Source organism: Monodelphis domestica, chromosome 7, assembly GCF_027887165.1.
Source record: "Monodelphis domestica isolate mMonDom1 chromosome 7, mMonDom1.pri, whole genome shotgun sequence".
Lineage (NCBI taxonomy): Eukaryota > Metazoa > Chordata > Mammalia > Didelphimorphia > Didelphidae > Monodelphis > Monodelphis domestica.
Genome location: NC_077233.1, coordinates 53,765,839 through 53,783,367, shown reverse-complemented (window position 1 = coordinate 53,783,367; position 17,529 = coordinate 53,765,839). Strand labels below are relative to the sequence as shown.

The 17,529-nt window shown below is 41.7% G+C and overlaps 1 protein-coding gene and 1 long non-coding RNA gene across 2 annotated transcripts in view; one reads left to right on the top strand and one right to left on the bottom strand.

Annotated features, from left to right (window-relative positions):
- SLC6A11 (solute carrier family 6 member 11) overlaps positions 1-17,529 on the bottom strand; it is a 185,130-nt gene that overhangs the window by 57,443 nt on the left and 110,158 nt on the right. The gene's annotated exons all lie outside the window — the stretch shown is intronic.
- Positions 12,255-17,529, top strand: part of LOC103106091 (uncharacterized) — a 10,569-nt gene continuing 5,294 nt past the window's right edge. Inside the window, exons 1-2 of the long non-coding RNA XR_008913425.1 lie at positions 12,255-12,379; positions 15,100-15,211. This is a non-coding gene — a long non-coding RNA (uncharacterized LOC103106091). The remainder of the gene's footprint in view (positions 12,380-15,099; positions 15,212-17,529) is intronic.

Here is a 17,529-nt window from a genome sequence, read left to right as displayed (position 1 = left end):
CTGAGTGGTTGGAGAGGTGCTCTGAGAAGCTTGCTCTGAAGGAAGCTGGAGGTGGAGGCCCTTGAGACTGTTTCTCCATTTTGGTCACGTGAGTAATAGGGACTGATCTCCTTTCTTTGCCCCAGCTATCTAAGGGCTTGGGCCTTTTGGCCCAGCCTAAACAGAAGGGGTATTTAAGCCCTATTCCCTTCTCTCCCCTCTCTCTCTCCCCCTCTCTCTCTATCTCTAATTCCTTTCTTCCTCCTGTTTGTAATTAAACTCTATAAAAGGTTGACAGCTGACTTGAGTTTTCATTTAGGAATTACATAGCTGAATTCCTTGGCGACCTTAAATTAATATATATCAGTCTTTTAAAGTGATTTCCTTGTCACAAGGGGCAGAGTTAGCATTGGAACCCAGCTCTCCTGACTCCAATTCCAGTGCCCTGTTCCTGATGCCCCACTGCAGTAGAACATGGCTTTGGCACACCAATGATATTTACTGACATCCAGATAGCAGAGGTAAAGATCTTGTGAATTTTAAGATGTTGATTTCACAGTTAGTAATTATCCACTAGCATTTCTCCAACTGGAACATCTTATTATTTGAAAAAATAATCCACATAATTAGGTGCATAAACAAAAATAACAATAATAATAATGTCTCTAGCTCTGTGATTTTCAAAGTGCTTTACTTCTATTATTTCTTTTGATTTGATCAGAGAGCAGTCAACTATGTAGTTAGATAGATATTATATTATGTAATATGGCATTACAATATATAACAATACACACTATAACTTATAACTTTCTATTTCAACATCTTGGCTATGAGTTTAAATATATTATAGCAGTAGGATCTAATTTTAACAAAAGACAAGAAAGAAGCAGATTTGGACTTCAAGAAGAAGACCCAAGTTCAAATCCTAACTCAGCTACCAGCTGCCTGTTTGACCTTGGGGAAATGACTTAATCTTGCTGGGCTTCTCTTCTTCTGTAAAATGGGGGAGTTGGTCTAAATCAGCAGTGTCAAACTCAAACAGAAATGGTGGCCACTAAACCATAATAAGGTTTATGTATATTAACAGAGAAAACAGTAGCACACATCCACTTAGAAAACCATATATAAGGGATAGCTAGGGAGCTACACCTCCTACCTGTGGGACCCTGGGCAAATTGCTAGGCAATTGCCTAGCACTTACTTTGGAATCCATACTAAGAGTCTAAGACAGAAAGTAAGGGTTAAAAAATGAGAGAGATAACCATAATTGACATTATCTATGTTCTATTGTATTTTAATTTATTTCATTAAATATTTCCCAATTACATCTTAATCTGCTTCCTGAAACAATCTGGAGTATTGTACAATGAACCTTCCTGTTTAATATCTCTTGTGTGAAAAAAACCTCTGAGGTCCCTACTAGCTCTGAATTGATGATATAATTATCTTTCTCAGTGAAGGATATCAAATGTCCCAATCCCAGAAAGAATGATGATAATAAAAATAACAGGTCTCAAGAGGTCTTTATGCTGCCATAATTTGTTGAGAAATAACCTCTAGAGACTACCAAGCAGCCTATGATATCAGTATTGTTATGATACTACATTGTAAAGCATATTGAGTTCTTAGTGGCTGGAAAGTAGAATTCCTAGAATATTAGAGCTAAAAGGAACCAACCTTCCTACAGTGGAGAAAATAGAAGTCTTGTCAAAAGTCAGTAACTGAATAGGGACTAAAGCTCACATCTTCTAACCTCTATTTGAGTGTTCTTACTATGGCGCTATCTTAAATGCAGAAGCAGAATAGTGAAAATGGCACTGGATAGATATATAAAAGCTCAGCTCCTATGTTTCCTCCTACCCAAAGTCTTTTCTGATTTCCTCCATTTGTTAGTGCCTTCTATTTCTTGAAATGTTTTTTTCCCATTATTTTGTATACATATTGTTTCCCCAGGATAAAATATGAGTTACTCAAGGTCAAGGACAATTTTGCTTTTTTAATCTTGTATCCCCAGCTCTAGATGGACCAAAGGAGATAGAGGCAACATGGCATAAGGGAGACAGTACTAGAATTGGACTCAGGAAGATCTGGGTTAGAATTCTACTCCAGATAAAGCTGTGTGATTCTCAGTAAGCTACTTAACTTTGCAGATCCTTAGTTTCTTCTGTTATAAAAAGTTGGTATTGGATATATATACTACACTATTTACTGGAATACAGAGCAATGCTGAGGGTATGAAATATATAGAACCTTTCATCACTGCATCCCCCTGCCCTGAGTGCTGTCACACCCACACACATCATTAGCTGTAGAAGTTCCCTGTGGTTTTCATCTCTACCTCCTCCCACCTTCTGTACTAAGCTGATTGGAAAGATCATGAGACCTGGAGCTGGAACAGATGAAATAAAATCCAGGCTCTCTGCCTGTATCAGATCAGTGGCTCTGGATAAGTCACTTGGCTCCTGGGTCCCTCAGTTTTCTAAGGTAGAAATAAATGCTTATAGACACTGTGTCATAGTAGACAGAAAGCTGGCCTCAAAAGCCAGGAAGACCTGGGTTCAAGTCCTACCTCTAACTCCCACTGCCTCAGTGGCACTGGATAAATCAGTAGGTGGTACTCTAAGCATCTCTTTAAGACTGTGTATGCAGGAAGGTGCCAACCTGATTTGGTAGAGGGAGTCTTTTTAGGTCTAGGTCTTATGCCAAGATAGCCCTAATTATAATGTTCACACTATCTACTTGGAAGGAAAGTCTTTTGGCTCATGGTAAAAATGACACTTTATATAGAGCACTGGGCCTTGAGTCAAGGAGGCTCCTCTTTCTGAGTTCAAGTCTGATCTCAAACATTTCCTAGCTGTGTGACTCTGGGCAAGTCACTTAACCCTTTTTGCCTCAGTTTCCACATCTGTAAAATGAGCTGGAGAAGGAAAAGGCAAACCACTCCAGGAAATCTGCCAAGAAAACCTCAAATGGGGTCAAGAAGAATTGGACATGACTGAAAACAACTAAATAACACATTTCAAAAAGGCCTGACTTGATGTCAGGTAGAATTTAATAGGAATGAAAGCTATGGAATCCCTCCACCCATCCATCCATCCTTCTCCCATTGATGAGTTGCTTTCAGGGTCTCCATTTTAGGGAGAGGTTCAAGCCAGCTATTCTTCATTCATCTCCTGGCTATGCTTCTGACTCTCCAGACTTTGTCTCAAGAGGAAGTAGTCTCCTCCTTTGTGAAAGCCATTGGGCAAAGGCCATTTACCAGGTACTTTAGAGAAGAGAATTTCTAATGGTTATACATTGGACTGGAGAGCTTCTAACCTCTTTTTAGCCCCTAAATCCTATGATTCTGTGCCTCTACAAGAACTAGAGAACAATGTGTTTCAGAGAACTGTTGAGAGCATGAGTATGATCATAGACTCTCCTCCCAAAAACCCCAACTTGGGTGACCTGGGAGCAAGAAAGCTGTGGGAAGCACAAGGCTGAGTCAATGAGAATAAGCTGGGGATCCAAGGGTTGCCTTGGCTGGCCATATCCAAGTCTGTCCTGCTCAACTCAGACTCCATTGGCTTCGACAACTGGCCTGGCGCCATTTGCTCTGTTTTGATTTCAAGTTTCCATCAGAAGCTTGCGCTCTGTGTGTGGTTTCCTTTTATCTTTCATTAATGGAATCCTTCTCGTTTCCAAATACCCTTCAATTAGAGTCAAGACCTTCAAAGCAGGGTTTTCATGCCAGTGTTTTTGGTGAGGCTCCGTCCACCTCTGGTTCTTTTTCTACTGGATCGTCTGCTTCTCAAATAGGAGTCACCATTAGATGAGACCATTGAGTTCTAGCCCAAAGAGCTTTAAGGTTGCTAGATTGAGAATTTAAAGAGCCTTCAGATGCCATGGAGGTCAACTCTCTCATTTTAAAGGTAAGAAAACAGGCCCAGGGAGATGAAGGGATATAACCAAGATCACAGAGCTAGTAAGTCACAGGCTTCAATAATATAGTTCCTCTGACTCTAAAATCACTCTTGCTAGAGGAAGCATGGATAGGAAGCGCTCTGGCTTTGAAATTAGGAGCACCTAAATCTGATTCTGCTACTTTAAGTGCTATCAGAGCCTTTACAAATCATCTCACCCACTCTGAGTCACATTCTAATCATCTGGAAGCTGTATCTACTACATAGGAGCAGCTAACCCAGTGGACAGAGCACTGGGCTTGGAGTCAGAAAGAATTGAGTTCAAATCCAGTCTCTCATATTTTCTAGTTGTGTGACCCTGGGAAAGCCACTTAACTCTGTTTTTCTTAGTTTCTTCATCTGTAAAATGGGGATAATAATAAGAGCACCTACCTTCCAGAGTTGTTGTGAGATCAAATGAGATAGTAATTGTAAAGTGCTTAGTACAAAGCCTAGCACCTAGTAAGTGCTAAAATGTTATCTGTTATTATTATTTTAAGGACCTGAAGAGATAATAAAGTGCTTTGCAACATTAAATCAATAAGTAGTAGTAGTAATAATAATAATATAGAATATAAAATGTATATACTATATTATACACCATTCTCATAAAAATACTAAATATTGCTATTGAGGAAAAACATAAATGTCCATAAAATAAGATATTTTGAGAATCTCTTTAATCCAAGAAAAGCAGAACCTTTGAGGATTATACTTCTCTTGAATCCTTCTTACCACCTAGGACAATACATTAGGTAAATACTTCTAGATGGAGTTAGATTTGTTTCCTGTGATATTTCTTTGACTTTGTCTCTCTCTCTCTTTCTCTGTCTCTCTCTCTCTTTCTCTGTCTCTCTCCCTCTCTCTCTGTCTCCCTCTCTCTCTCTCTGTCTCCCTCTCTCTCTCTCTCTCTCTCTCTCTCTCTCTCTCTCTCTCTCTCTCTCTCTGTCTCTCTCTCTCTCTCTCTCTCTCTGTCTCTCTGTCTCTCTCTCTCTCTCTGTCTCTCTCTCTCTCTCTCTGTCTCTGTCTCTCTCTGTCTCTGTCTCTCTCTGTGTCTCTCTCTCTCTCTCTCTCTCTCTCTCTCTCTCTCTCTCTCTCTCTCTCTCTCTCTCTCTCTCTCTCTCTCCTCCATCCTCTAGCATATTCACTTACTATTGGTACCATTCATCTGGCACTTACCACATGTTGCCTAGTGACCATTCATTTATCCATCCATTCATTTATACACTTAAAATATTCACTAAGTTCTTGTTACTTAATAACTGTGTTATTATAAGTAATTTGTGTGACTTAAGAACACAACTGGTGTTGTATTATGTGCTCAGATGATAGAGATGAAAATCAACAGTCCCTTTTAGAAATTCACTGTATAGGAAAAACACAAAGATGCATGAAACAATGTTGATTGTAATAGGGGCAAAGGAGAAACCCAGAGAAAGTTCTCTAGGAAGCTTTTCAGAAGAAAGGTCTGTTTATCTCACCTTGTTCTCTTTTTTTCTTAGTTCTAATCAAACTGGCCTGCTACATTCACTGCATACATTTCATTCCATCTCCTACCTCCACGAGTTTGTACAAGGACTCCCAAGTTTACAAGGCATTCCTTCCACTCTTCTGCATCAAAAAATACCCAATTTCCTTCAAAATATAGATCAGGTGCTATATCTCCTGATTCCCCTTATAATCCTCTTTCTCAAAAACTCTTTTAATTAAACTCTTTCATCTTAGTACCCCCCGCCAAACCCCTAAATGTGCCTTGCACAGAGTAGGTCTTTAATTAAAATTTTCTGAATTGAATTGAAAAAATACACTTTCAGTGAGGAGGATCAAGGAAGGCATTCCAGAAATGGGGGTGGTGTACACAAAAGGATGGTTCTTACAAAGGCCAGGATGAATGGAGTAAATAGCTACTTGTACCATTTGGCTAGAATATAATCAACATTAAGGGAAATAAGAGGGGAAAAGGTTTGAAAAGGTAAGAAAGGACAGGAATAAGGTTCCAGAGGGTTTTAGATGTCAATGATTTCCCTCCCAGCTGTACTTTTGACTTTCTAGACTTCACCTTGCTTTCTCTCTCTGGAATATCCCTCAACCCTTATAGTGCTTTACTCCCATTGGTAAGTCCCTTATAGTGCCTCCATTTTGGGGGAGGGGCCCAAGCCAGTCCTTCTTCATTCCCCTCCAGGTGGTGCTTCTTACTCTTGGGACTTTGACATCAAGTTTTGCATCACCACACTTGCACATACCACCTTTCCCCACCAACTCCCCAAATTTCAGTTATTTTTTATATGTTGCCTTCCCATTAGAATGTAAGTTCCTTGAGGGCAGAAATTGCTTTTTGGCTTGGATTTGTATCCTCAATACTCAGACAAATTAAATGCCAAATGAATGTTTGCTTAAAAGACTATTTTATGGAAAACTCACACAAGGCAAGTGCTCACACAAAAGTCAGAAGAGCTGATACAAGGACACTCTCAAGGTCTCTCTGAAGAACTTTAGTATTTCTTTTAAAAAAAAGAAAAACATTGACACACTGTCACCCAATGAGAAGGTCCAAGCTGGTGAAGGGACCTGAAACCAATGTTCCATGAGGAATAGTTAATAGTAGATAGTGGGGTGGCAGAAGTGTGACTATGATTGCTGTTTTTAAATATCTGTGTAATGGAGAGAAAGGATCTTGGGGTGTTTTCTTGTCCTGGGATGGAGGCAGGGGCAGGAGGGCTCTTGAAGGCAGAGCTAGGACTAGTGGGTAACATTTACAAAGAGAAAGCAGCTTTTAGCTCAATATTAGAATGAATTTCCTTAGAATTCTGGTTGATAATTCTGTGGTCTGTCTTATAGGAGGGTGAGCTTCCTGTAACTAGAAATGCTGAAGTAGAGGTTGTCAAGGAGGCTGGAGAAGGATTTCCTTCCTGTAAGATAAGCATTATCATGGTCACATATATGCTCCCTACATAACAGGACTGTTGAGAGAAAAGCTCTTTGTAATCTTGAAACAAAATGTAAACTTGAGTAATGATCAGGTCTATTATGGTCTAGTTTCTCTCCTCCAGATCCTCCTACAAAGCCCCTACTGTTTACTATGCTGGTAGAAATGGGCATCTTCAAGACAACTCTATTTCCCCTTTCTTTTCCTCTCTCTCTCTGTGTCTCTCTCTCTGTGTCTCTCTCTGTCTCTGTCTCTCTCTCCTCTCTCTCCTCCCCCCTCTCTCTTTCTCTCTGTGTCTCTCTGTGTCTCTCTGTGTCTCTCTGTCTCTGTCTCTGTCTCTGTCTCTCTCTCCTCTCTCTCTCTTTCTCCCCCCCCAACCTTTCTGTCTCTGTATGTCTGTATGTTTGTGTGTGGTCTCTCATGAGCCTCGGTAAAGGCTTCTTTGGGCAAAGGAATGATGCCAAATTGGGGACAGACAGTTGGGTGATGTCCAAGCGTGGCTTTACAAACAAGGTACCAGAGAAGTGAGGTCTTTCTTGTCAAAATTCTTTTAAAAAGCTGATGATAGAATGTCACCCCATGGCCAGTATTAAATCAGGGCCAAAACAACTTAATGAGGCATTCTGATGGCGAAGGAGATCGATAGGACAACTTCTTTCCCGTCGAGGGGCTTTCAGGAAGTGAAGGAAGATGAGAAGTTAACTGCCTTTCTGTCGCTGGGGAATTTGGTATTTAAAAAGTGACTGCGATTAATTACCCCTGATGAATCGGGTCAGAGACAAAGCTTGGTCAGGCATTCAATGAGAGGAAACAACTCAACATGGAAAGAGGATCATCAGTTCAGAGCTAGAAACTTAGGGATTCTCGAATCCAGGGGCTCTTAAGCAAGGGGTCCATGAATTTAAAACTTTTTAATATTTTAATTTAAAAAAATTAATTTTGCATTTTGTGTAGTTTCCTTTATAATCATATATATTTTGTGAATACAAGGTTTATCTGACTGCCAAAGGGATCCTTGGCCCAAAGAAGGTCAAGAATTTCTAATTTAGGAGGGGCAAAGTGGCTCAGTGGATTGAGAGCCAGCCATGGAGATGGGAGGTCCTGAGTTCAAATATGGCCTCAGACATTTCCTAGCTGTGTGAACTTGGGTAAGTCAATTAACCCCTGTTGCCTAGCCTATACCACTCTTTTGCCTTGGAACCAATACCTAGTATAGATTCTAAGACAGAAGATAAGAATTTAAAAAAAATCTCTGACAGTCCAATGCTATCAATTTACAGATGAGAAACCTGAGGCCCAAAGAGATAAAAATGACTTACCCAAGGTCATACAAGTAGCAAAAAAAAAAAAAAATCAGGATCTGAAACCTGGTCATTGGCCTGTAAATGTAGCCTTTCCTCCCTGACTAATTCTCTGCATTAAATAGATAGTAACTCCTGAGGAACTTTTAACCTGAAGAAGATGCCCCAGGTCTGACTTCCCCTTGACTCACTTTTATCCTTTTCATTTTTTATCCTGTTTATTTTAACTCCAAGTTTAAAAAAAAAAAGAATGGGGGGGGGAGAATCAGGGGAAAGAGGGAGAGGCAAAGCTACATTGGAGGTCCTGGGTTCAAATTTGGCTTCAGATATTTTCTAGTTATGTGATCCTTCCTGGACAAGTCACTTAACTCCATTGACCTAGTACTTACTGCCCTTCTATTGTAGAATCAAAGACAGAAAGTAAGGATTTTTAAAAAATGAATAAAGAAAAAGGATGGGAAATGTTCTTGCCATGAGCCAGGCATCATTTTTTGTGTTTGGGTTGATAAATCCTGCAGTTAGATTTACAAGAGACTGTGCCTCTCACCTTCTATTTACACCATCTGTATCTTGGTGCTGCCTCTGCCTTTAGAACATAAACTCCTTCAGGGCAAGTACCATATTTTTTACCTTTTGTTGTGTCCCTAAAACCATATAGTAGGTGCTTAATAAATGCTCATTGACTTACTTGCTGTGTGCACCCACTACTGTGCTAAGCCTGGGGATACAGTGAGATAAATGAGGCAGGTGCTGCAGATGCTGAAGCTCTTCACAAACAGAATTCCCACATCCTCCCATACCGGGTGACTCATCCACATCCTCCCACCATTGCAGGTCCACCTTGTGTGCAGAGTCCCTTTGGCACATTTCCTTGACCTTGCAGGAGGTATCAATGGAACATCCAAGCCATGGCCATGGTTATCCCATTTTCTCCAAGCTGTAGATTCCCCCAAAGCATCCTCAACATCTCTTTACTTGTAGAATACACGGCAGCCAGCCAGTGCACCTCTCTGTTGCCTTTGGGTGCGCCATGTTTCAGGCTGTACAACAGCAAGGTTATTGGTGCCCAAACACTGGCCTCAGTTCCAGGGATCAGCTTCGTACTACTAAGATAAAGATGGACCCCTCCCAAGGAAATCCAGCTGCCTCTCTCCCTTCTGTCAAGTGGTCAAGTCTCCAAGCAAGAACCCTAACGATACACATATATATGGACATGGACAATGTGGAGATTTTTTCTTTCAACTCTCACCTTCCATCTTAGAATCAATACTCTATATTGGTTCCCAGGTAGAAGAGCATTAAGGGCTAGGCAATGGGGGTTAAGTGACTTGCCCAGGGTCACCTGTTCATTGGGTCTTGAATTAAACAACCTTTCTTCTTAGATCCCTAAAATTCCTAAAAATCCATCTCATCCTGTGAATTCTCAGTCCCATGTTTCGGTATGCCAGGACATGAATAATAGCCCTTGCCAAAATGAATTCTGATTTTGGGTTATGAGACCCGTATTCAAGGAGAGCAGCTGGTGTCCATTAGAAGATGATCTGATTTGCACATTGGGGGATGCCAGGCTTCCCAACTGGATTTGTTGCTCAGAGGTAGTTTGGCGGTTCAGGCATTCCCCTTAAGCAGGGACTGGCCGTGAATAGCTTTCACAGTGTGTTCAGAAACCTCAGGAACGGGGCTTGATTTGCTATTCTCCATTGTGCCAAGGAGGCCAGCCTCAGGACTGGGTCATGCCATGGGAAAGCAGACCCTAGGCTTTGGAACTGAGACAATCCCTTCTGTTCTCACCCTCCAAACACACACTCGGAGCACAATGAAGAGCGGGAGTGGAAGGACTGGGAAGCAGGAAGAATGTGACTGCCTGCAAGGCCACACAGCTCCCCAGCATGCTGAAAAGATGGAACATTAAAAAAACGAGGCAGGAGTGCTCCGTCCTTGAAAGCTACCAGAGAGTCGACAGTGAAGACAAATAGATGTTTAGAAAGTTAGAACAAAGCCCAGAATGCCAACTACACAGAGCCAGAGAGGTCCAGCCACTATGAGGCTTCAAATTTCTCGATGAAAATCTTAATTTACTGAGTCAACAAGAAAGGCCCAAGGTTCAGAGGCACAGGGGCAGTGATCCTCTAGGCTTTTTTTTTTTTTTTAAACCTTTACCTTCTGTCTTAGAATCAGTGCTATGCATTGCTTCCAAGGCAGAAGAGTGATAAAGACTTAGGGAGGTTAAGTGACTTGCCCAGAGTCCCATAGCTAGAAAGTGTCTGAGGTCAGATTTGAACCTAGGATCTTCCCATCTTGAGCCCTGGCTCTGATTCCATTGAGTCACTTAGCTGCCTCAGTGATCCTCTTGTCTTGAAAGAGCAAAATCAAATGCAGCATGGCAGCAGGGTTAACCCCAAAGACTTCCTCCCCTTTGGGAGCAGGAATATTAATACTAGCAATATAATGTGGATGCTGGGCACTGTGGTGTAGGGGATGGAGTTCAGGAAGACCTAGGTTTAAATATTTATTGGGACACGAGATATGTGACCCTGAGTGGGTTATTTAACTTCCCAAGGGCTCAGGTGGCAGGGAGAGTTCCTGTACTGGGAATTCCCCACAAATGGCACAGACTTTCCTAGTATGTATGTAGGATTATTCATTCATAGCAAAACAATGAAGCCTGGGCTTCCATGGCAAGAGTTGATCAGAAATGTTTGGGACCCAAAGGAAATCTCTACCTAGAGGCCAGATTTCTCAGGCTAAGAGAAGCAGAATGGTGGGGTGCAAAGAACTGGGAGCTGACGTCACAAGTGGGGTGATGGTTTCAAACTCTGCCTCTGACACATACAAGCTTGAGCAACTATGGGCCAATCACTCTATCTCTGAGCCTCAGTTCCTTCATCTATAAAATGGACATGATAATGCATGTGTAGGCCACCTTACTGGGGTGATGGAAAGACAGCATGATGATGTTGAGAGAGCCTTGGATTTGTATTGTAGGTTTTGTCTGTGCCCTGTCTTAATCATGGGACTCTGTCTAAGTCACAGGGGTACAGTATGTCAGGACCATAATCTGAGAGCTGGAAGGAAGCTCAGAGGCCATATCATGCAATCCCTCAATTTTAGAGGTGAGGGAAATGATCCTCAGAAGTGAAATGACTTGTCCATAGTCATAGAGCTAGGAAGCATCAGAATTTACACATAAACTTCGGTTTTCCTGACTCCAACTTTGAAACTCCCCCCAAATTCATCACTTTTTAGATTGTTTCCCCACCTATAAAATGATGACATGTTGTAATAATGCTTACATGCCCCCCCCCATCTTATTAGACAGGAAAGAGCTTAGTCAATAGATCCTATGATAAAACAGAAACTCTGACCATGAGGCAAGCCTAGGATTCTTAATTCCATCTGATAGAGGAGGGACCTGAACCAGAGAGGCAAAGGGGCTTGGTCAAAGTCATGCACAGGAAGAGAGGTAGAGCTGAGACTGACAATGACACCACAACGTCCCCTTTCTTCAGGAACCTTGGGCTTTCTGACATTTTGAATATATATGGGTGCAGACCTGACTATTTAGGGAGAGGAAGAATCTCACAAAATGTCAGAGCTTGGAGAGTCCTTAGAACATGGAATATCAGAGGTGGGAGAGTCCTTAGAACATGGGCTATCAGAGGTGGGAGAGTCCTTAGAACCCAAGATGTCAGAGGTGGGAGAGTCCTTAGAACATGGAATATCAGAGGTGGGAGAATCATCAGAACATAGATTATCAGAGGTGTGGAAGTGCTGAGAACCCAAGATGTCAGAGGTTGGGGAGTGCTGAGAACACAAGATGTCAGAGGTGGGAGAGTCCATAGAACATGGAATATCAGAGGTGGGAGAGTCCTTAGAACCCAAGATGTCAGAGGTGGGAGAGTCCTTAGAACATAGAATATCAGAGGTGGGAGAATCATCAGAACATAGATGATCAGAGATGTGGAAGTGCTGAGAACACAGGATGTCAGAGGTGGGGGAGTGCTGAGAACACAAGATGTCAGAGGTGGGAGAGTCCATAGAACATGGAATATCAGAGGTGGGAGAGTCTTTAGAACATGGAATATCAGAGGTAAGAGAATCCTTAGGACAGAGAATGTCAGAGACAGAATGGACTTTTAGGATCTCTGAGTGGCTACTCCAACCTTCTTATTTTCCAGAGAACAGGGAGGCCCAGAAAGGTGCAATGTTTTGCCCAGCATCACATGACTACAGTAAGGACCTGAACCGGGTTCCCAAAATCTAAGGCCAAAGATCTTTCAGCACCACCAGATGCCTTTGTCCAGGTTCTCTTCCCTTTTTGCCTTTCCCTGTCTCCAACTGAAGTAGCCCAGCTTGGGAAGGCCACCCAAAGGCAGAGACCTTATTTACACCCATTTCTTTTCACTGGTTTTCGACTTCTTTCACTGGATGAAGGTAGCTCTGAAATCCCAGATTAAACACTTAATCTGCCCTGAAGGAACATTAATGCTGCAGAGACTGAAGAGGCTCAGGGGGTCTAAGGGCCCCAAAGAAGGGATTTTCCCACAGCCTGGGAGCAGAGTCTCTGCAGCTCTAGCAACAGGGCCCTGGTGACTGTGTGCTTCTTTAGAAATGTTAATGATACTGCAAATAGGCATGTCAGAAGCCCTTGTAAACTGTCAGGGAAGTGAGCAGAGGCCGCTGCCCTGGAATGAAGAGACTCGTGTGTCTGCACCCCCTCCAGTCTCCTCAGTAAACAGAAGAGCCCACCAGGGCACTAATCCTGTTTACCAGGCCATGGACGGTGTAGGGGGAGGATGGACAGACATCCTATAGGGGAGAGACTAGCCACAGATTCTCAGAGCTGCAGAGGCCTTCAGGATTCTATCCAGTAACACCCCATGCATTTGATAAAGAAATGGGTCCTAAAGGAACAGAAATGACTAAGGTTTTATATATATATATTTATAGAGAGAGAGAGAGAGAGAGAAAGAGGGGTAGAGACAGACAGACAGACAGACAGACAGAGACAGAGAGAGAGACAGAGAGGAGAGAACTTGCATTTATATAGTACTTTAAGAGTTTCAAATTACTTTAGGAATATTATCTTCATTTTATTCTCACGACCCTGGAAGGTAGATGTGTTATTATCCTTAGTTTATAGTTGAGGAAACTGAGGTGACTAGAGGTGACTTGCCCTCATTCCTAAGTGAGGTTGGATTTGAACTCAAGTTTGGTACCCTATTATCCATTGTGCTACTAACTGCCTTCTTTTTTGATAGTCTTTTTAATTTTTTTTAAAATCCTTACCTTCCATCTGAGAATCAATATTGTGTATTGGTTCTAAGGAAGAAGAATGGAAAGGTCTAATAATGGGGGTTAAGTGACTTTCCCAGGGTCACACAGCTAGGAAGTGTCTGAAGTCATATTTGAACCCAGGACTTTCCATCTCTGGGCCTGGCTCTCAATCCACTGAGCCAATCTGCTGTCCCCTTTAATATTCTTTTTGCATTACTTCTCAGTAACCTTGGGCAAGTCATTTAACCCTGTTTGCCTCAGTTTCCTAATCTGTAAAATGATGGAGGAGGAAATAGCAAACTACTTCAATATCTCTCCCAAGAAAACCCCAATCACAAAGATCTGACACAACTGAAAAAACTAAACAACACAACCACCACAAAAACATCTTGGATCAGTCTAGCCCTGGCCTCCTGTCCCTCTGAAAGACCAGGAGTTGCCTTTACAGCTTGACTCCAACCTACCTTTCTAGCAATATTTTATATCATTTCTCTCCAAGCATTCTATGATCTGGACAAATAGTCCTTCTTACTGTTTCTTGCATGTGGGACCTTCTATCTTCTGTCTCCCATCCTTTGTTCTGATTGTTCCACTTCCTTCTCTTCCTCACCATCTCCCCCCACCCCATCACCCTAGAGTGTTCTTCCTCTTCATCTTTACACTATTAGGACTCCTTAGTTTCTTTGATGCTTCAACTGTCACCTTCTAGATGATAGCTCTCCTGATCTTCCCAGTGGCTAATCCAACCTGCCCCCCATGACCTTGTAATTCAAAATATTTTGCATATTCTTAGGTAAGTACATGTTATTTCTCCCTGAGAGAATGTCAGCTCTTTGAATTTGAGGACAGGGTCTGTATCCTACTTGTTGATGCATCCCTACTCCCTGGTACACAGTAGATGCTTCATTGGTTCTTGTCAGTAGATGGATTAGATTGTCAATCCACTGATATTCTTATCATGGGAGTTGTTTGCCCATAAAGGATTTGTGACCTGATTGAAGTAAGATAGCCTTTAGTGTCTGCCAATATCTAAAAACTGTGCTAGATTGGATGGGGATAGGGGTGTGAGTCTGGATGGTGGTGGTACCCTAGGCAAAAGCAGCACCCTCTCAGCATTCAGTGAAGGTTCTCTGCTAGCTGATTCTACCTTTCTAGCCTCCCTTCACTGTTATGCACTTGGTAACATTCTCTAGCCCAAATGGACTCCTAGTTGTTCTCTGGAATTTGCCATGATACATCCTGTCTCCATGCCCAGTTGAGGTTTCCTGAGCTCATCTTTCCAAATTGTTCTCTCCTTTCAAGAATTAACTCAGGAACAACCTCCATGAAGGATTCTTTCATCTCTCCCAGACAAACATGTTTTCTTCATCTTCAAATCATCAGAGATCTCTTTGTCTTGTCCTTTCCCATGTCCCCAGTGTCCTATCACTCTCTTAAACCATTCGACTCTGGGTATAGGTGGTATTTTCTGTCCTGACTCTCCTTACTTTCACCTCCTTCAGGAGAAAACAGGTTTCTCAAGAATAGAGATCATGCCATTTTTTATGTTGCTTATCCCCAGTGCTTTCAGGGTTTCAGGGTTTCCCTTCTCAGCATTCTTCCCACCATGTCATCCTCCTCCCTCCCACCAGAAAATTCAGACTCTGATTGGTGATCATTTGTCTTATCTCACCAGGGTTACCTCCCCAGGAGTTTCCTCACTATGGCCCTATATGAATTCTTCACCTTCACGTTCTCATTCCTTCCTATATTTTGTCTTCTTTCATCAGAGTATAAGCACACTGAAGGTAAGGATGCTCTCATTTGCTTTTTTATACTCAGCAGTCAGTAAAGTATATTGTACACAGCAAATTATTTATCTTTATTTATCCTCATTTTTTAAAACTCCACTATTCTTCCAATACTATTACATGGCTGAGAGTTTTAGAAAACTATAGTCCTTGAAGAAATTAATTTCAGAACTCAGAGATTCTCTGTTAACTCCAGAGAGTAACAGAGAGATGTATGGAGGACCCATTACAAAGAACAAAGCAGTAGAAATGGAATTAACTTTTTCTCTAGCCTGGAATGTCCTCCCTCTTTGCCTCAGATACCCAGCATCTTTGGTTTCCTCCAGGATCTATCCAAACACCATCTGCTACAAGAAATCTCTTCTGATGCTGTTCATCTGCTAGAACCCCTTCTAATTACCCAGCATATACATGTATATCTGCCTATAGACATGTCTCTCCCAGTTGAATATCAGCTCCTTGAAAGTAAGGATTATTGCAATTTTGTATCATATCTCCAGTCCCTATCACATATTTTGGTATGCAGTAGGTACTTAATAAATGTTTATTGATTAATAAACAATATCAGAGAGCCAAATAGATGATGAGTACAGAGGGCAGAAGATAAGTGATGGACAGTCCACATGTTTCAAATCCATACAATGTCAGAGCATGAGGATGGCTTCTTAACTCCATCGAGTGGACTTCTTGTGAGGAATTTAAGGAAGGAAATGGATGCAAGTTACCCAGAATGGACATATAAATAGGTGGAAACTGCCCTTTTAGATGGAATGGCCACACTGATGAGATCGCATTGGAAAAATGGAATATGCCCAGTGCCCAACATGGTGCCCACCACAGCCACTTAATTCACATGTGGTGCCTGAAGTGATAAGTGATGTGAAAGCACTTGAACCAATGCATTAAATTAAGGCTATAGGGATCTCCTTCCATTTTCTTTTTTTTTCTTTCTTCCCCCCTCCCCATTTTGACCATGGCAATCTTTCTGGTGATAGTTAGTGAGGGGAGAGAATCTAATGAGTCACCCAACTCAAGCACTTTCCCCACATCCATATCAAGGAGAGTCATCCCTGTTTGAGATCCTCCAAGGACTACAGAGCTCAGGAGGCCTTTGCCAGAACTTATCTGGGACCCTCCAAGTGACTGGGCTGGGATCTGGAAATTCTTACAGGAACAACTGGATGCCACACTATGGTAAATCTCAAGATCACGATTTTACAGCTAGCAGGAACCTCACAGAACATCTAGTCTGAGACTTCTTAACCTTTAAGGACCCCTTAGGCAGTCTGGAAAAGCCTATGGACCCCCTTTCAGAAGCTTATTTTCTTCATGCACGAAGTAAAATACATGGACAATTATACTGAAACAGCTAAAATATATGTAATAGTTAAAAATAGATATATTATGTATGTAAGCTATATATTAAACATGTAACACATATAAACATGTATTTTACACACATGTGCACACATGTTCATAAGAAGCTCTGATTTAGATCAACCCTGTTACTTAATGGATGAGGAAACAGGCTCAGAGAAGAAGGAAAGTCACTTGTCTATCCCAGGTGGGATAGCTAGTAGGTGACGGGACCAGAATTCGGAACCGGGTAGGCTGATTTCAAATCCATCATTTTTTATCCATTGTCCTAGATTGTTCTTGCTCCCAGCCCCAGCCAAACATTCAAGGCTTGTGGTAGAGATTTACCAGGCCCTGTTACAATTTCCTGAAACTTTTCTTTGTTGGTGCAATTGAATGAACAAATTGAAAAACAAGACAGACTTCTTATTCCAAAAAAAAAAAAAAGCATCTGGACTTGCTAAATTGAGAACTCCATTAAAAGAAACAATACCGGATTCCTATGGAACCTTTAAGTGTGATTTTTCTTTTCCCTGATAAAGTATTGATGCCAAGCAGCAGTCTTGCCCTACTTTCTCAGCCTAAGGGAGCCAACTCTCAATTATCCATGGTCACTGAGTGTGGGACCAGAAAAGGAAGATGTCTATGGGTAATGGAAATCCACAGATAATCCTCCAATTCACACTAGGCACACAGCACTGGAAGGAACTTTAAATGTCATCTATTCCAAGTCTTTCATCTTTCTGGGAAGAAAAGTGAGGTGATCACCCCAGAGGTGATTTACCCAAGGTTATATGAGTAGTTGACAAGGATATGAAGCTGGGTCCTCTTATTCTTCAGGCTTCTTTCCACTGGACCATACTATGTCTAAATAAATATTAATCTCTCCAGATCATGCACTGCCAGAGTAATAGCCTGGGTAATAAATATGATAGGTAACCTTATTAGTAAATAAGGAG